The sequence below is a fragment of the Bos indicus x Bos taurus genome, chromosome 9 (genome assembly GCF_003369695.1).
Source record: "Bos indicus x Bos taurus breed Angus x Brahman F1 hybrid chromosome 9, Bos_hybrid_MaternalHap_v2.0, whole genome shotgun sequence".
Lineage (NCBI taxonomy): Eukaryota > Metazoa > Chordata > Mammalia > Artiodactyla > Bovidae > Bos > Bos indicus x Bos taurus.
The window spans coordinates 55,581,345-55,585,355 of NC_040084.1; the positions used below are offsets into that span (position 1 = coordinate 55,581,345).

The 4,011-nt window shown below is 40.9% G+C and overlaps 1 pseudogene; it reads left to right on the top strand.

Annotated features, from left to right (window-relative positions):
- Nucleotides 1-2,664: 2,664 nt before the first annotated feature.
- LOC113898804 lies at nt 2,665-3,346 on the top strand (annotated as a pseudogene).
- The last annotated feature ends 665 nt before the right edge of the window (nt 3,347-4,011 follow it).

Consider the following 4,011-nt stretch of genomic DNA (forward strand, 5'->3'; position numbering starts at 1 on the left):
TAAATAGACACACATTTTCTACCTGGGGAAAGGACAGGAACGCATGCTGTACTCAAAAGTACAGCTACAGGAGGAGCAGGCCACACTCTCAAGACTGGTAAAGAGTGGTTGCCCAAGACTGAGAATTAGTAAGAGTAATTAAGAAGAACTAAATAGACATTTCTCCAAAGAAGACATACAGATGGCTAACAAACACATGAAAAGATGCTCAACATCACTCATTATCAGAGAAATGCAAATCAAAACCACTATGAGGTACCATTTCACACCAGTCAGAATGGCTGCGATCCAAAAGTCTACAAGCAATAAATGCTGGAGAGGGTGTGGAGAAAAGGGAACTCTCTTACACTGTTGGTGGGAATGCAAACTAGTACAGCCACTATGGAGAACAGTGTGGAGATTCCTTAAAAAACTGGAAATAGAACTGCCTTATGATCCAGCAATCCCACTGCTGGGCATACACACTGAGGAAACCACAAGGGAAAGAAACACGTGTACCCCAATGTTCATTGCAGCACTGTTTATAATAGCCAGGACATGGAAGCAACCTAGATGCCCATCAGCAGATGAATGGATAAGAAAGCAGTGGTACATATACACAATGGAGTATTACTCAGCCATTAAAAAGAATACATTTGAATCAGTTCTAATGAGATGGATGAAACTGGAACCTATTATACAGAGTGAAGTAAGCCAGAAAGAAAAACACCAATACAGTATACTAACGCATATATATGGAATTTAGAAAGATGGTAACAATAACCCTGTGTACGAGACTTCAAAAGAGACACCGATGCATAGATCAGTCTTATGGACTCTGTGGGAGAGGGAGAGGGTGGGGAGATTTGGGAGAATAGCATTGAAACATGTATATTATCATGTATGAAACAAGTCGCCAGTCCAGGTTCGATACACGGTACTGGATGCTTGGGCCTAGTACACTGGGACGACCCAGAGGGAGGGTAGGGGAGGGAGGAGGGAGGAGGGTTCAGGATGGGGAACGCGGGTATACCTGTGGCGGATTCATTTTGATATTTGGCAAAACTAATACAATATTGTAAAGTTTAAAAATAAAATAAAATTAAAAAAAAAAAAAAGAATGTGTTTCCTCCATAATGCAACAACTAACTACCAGGCTAACCAAATTAAAAACAATCAGCAGTGAAATACTCCTAGAGAGAAACCTTCTCCAAAACAGAGCAGAAAGGAAAGACCTAGAAATGAATGTGGAACATGAAGGAAAAGAAAATCTCTGACAAATAAATTCCCACTCTAAATAGAAGTAGTCACTAAAGGAATTTAAAGCCTATGGGCTTTGAGGGTAACCATAGAAACAACAATATCCAACAATTCACCTTTACTCCTGAACAAATTAACCTCAAACCTCACAGGAAAAGTCTAGCACAAGGAAATATATGAAGGAATGTTTATTTCAAAGCATAAATCTTGTTTACTTCAGCTTTTATTGTCTTATATATAAGCTTTCATATTGAAAAAAAACAATATAATGTGCATCAAAAAAATCAAGAAATCAAAACATTCCAAAAGATACAACAATCAAAGAAACACTCAGATATAGCAGGGAATTTAAAATAGCCGTGATTAATATGCAAAAGCTTTCGTGTGAAAAGTAGCAACATGCATGATAATACAAGTAATTTCAGCCTAGAGTTGGAAACTATAATGCAAACTATAAATAGAGGACAAGAAGAAAGACTAGAGTTTCATAGATGAAAGCAATGTAATGAGCTATGAAAAAAACTAATGAATTTTAAGATTGGTCATTAAAGTTTACCAAAACTGAAATATAAGAAAAAATGAATTAAAAAATCAGAAATGAGAATTCAAGAAGTGTGAAACGATATCAAACACACTGCATGCGTGAATGCTGAGTCTTTTCAGTCATGTCTGACTCTTTGTGACACTATGGTCTGTAGCTTGCAGAGCTTCTCTGTCCATGGGATTTTCCAGGCAAGAATACTAGAGTGGGTTGCCATGCCTTCCTCCAAGGCATCATCCCCACTCAGGGATGGAACCCATGTCTCCTGTGGCTCCTGCATTGCAGGTGAATTCTTTACCACTGAGCCACCAGGGAAGCCCACCGAACAATCTAATAATATCTAACTGAAATACCAGAGGAGTAGAGACAGAAAAAAATATAGAAGTGTTTCAGGAAATAATGGTAAAGCTTTTTAAAAACTCTATGACAGTCTCCAAACTTACATGACAAAACTCAGATCAGAGAACATCCAGCATGATAAACATGTACACACACACACACACACACACACAACCCTAAGCATGTCAGGCTGAAACTGTCACAAAAGACAAACTCTTCAAGTAAGAGAAAAAATAAGCATTGTATACAAAGAAAGTAATTACAGAAATTTCTTGTCAAAAATCATCTACAATGGAAGAAAAAGAAGTGATTTCCTTAAAGTGCTGAAATAAAATATGTTACAACAAAGAATTCTAAACTGAGTGAATGTATCTCTTGGAAATGAAGGAAAAATCAGTATTTTGTCATACAAAAAAAAAAAAAAAGAAAAGAAAATTATCAACAGAACTGCCTATAAGAAAGGATAATTGTGAGCTGTAGGGCCGTGGGCAGAGCTAGAAGCTGATGACAAGATCCCCCTGCCCTGAGCTGATGACCTATCTACAGCCAGGAGCCAATGGCTAGGGAGAAAGCCAAACCCTGTGAGCTGGACCAGGAGAAATACAATGCTGATGACAATGTGAAAATCATCTGCCTAGGAGACAGCACTGGGGGCAAGTCCAAACTCATGGAGAGATTTCTCAGGATGGATTTCAGTCCCAGCAGCTGTCCACATACACCCTGACCCTGTACGAGCACACAGCCACAGTAGATGGCAAGAGTGTCCTTGTGGACTTTTGGGACACAGCAGGCCAAGAGCAGTTCCAAAGTATGCATGCCTCCTGCTACCACAAGGCCCATGCCTGCATCATGGTATTTGATGTACAGAGGAAACTCACGTACAAGAACTTGAACACTTGGTATATGGAGCTTCAGGAGTTCAGGCCAGAGATTCTGTGCATTGTGGTGGCCAATAAAATCTACACAGACATCAAAATGGCCCAATAGAGTTTCAATTTTGCCAGGAAATTCTCCTTGCCCCTGTACTTTGTCTCAGCTGCTAATGGTACCAATGTTGTGAAGCTCTTTAATGATACAATTCAATTAGCTGTGTCTTACAAACAGTGCTCCCAGGACTTCATGGACAAGGTTTTGCAGGAGCTGGCGAACATCGACTTGGAGCAGAAGGAGGAGGATATGCCAGACAAAGAGCAGCATGGCTGCATCCAGAGCCCATCTCCTTCCTGAGCCACAGGAGGCCTTTGTGTGGCCCACTTGGTGGTGAAGGGCAGTTCAGAAGACCCCTCCCTCAACAATCCTTCAGCTTTCAGTTGAGACATCTTCCAGGCTGTCCCCTGCTATACCTCCTAAAAAACACGGTTGTCCCATTTGCCCCTGACCACAACCTTATATCCATGGCCCGCGAAAGATGACCCTTACATATGATTCCCTCCCCTGTGGGTTGGGGTCAGTACACAGTACTAACAGATGTAAGACCCATACCAGACCCTGAAGCCAAATTAGGGATGGACCCTCCAGGTCATGTGGGACAGTAAAGAGAATCATGGGATATTCTGTGTGTTTCATAAATAAAGCTATATTTAAGTGTCTTCCACCCCCAGTCCTCCCACCGACCACCCCCAAACCCCCAACTGAGAACTAATGTCAGGGCCTATTCATTGATTTCCACCAAAGGGATGATTTTTCATTACTGATTTTTCTCCTCTTTAGGCTCCCAACTAAACCAGTAATTTTAAGAAAATGATTTTGAGCAGAGAGCTGTTTGTTCCACACGTTTCTTCTGTATATGGCCAGTACTTTGATGAACAGTAAGGCCAAAACCACAGGCCAAGTCTGCTGTTAACATCAAGTGAAAGCAGATGACTGGTCTGGCCATACACACTAATACCCAA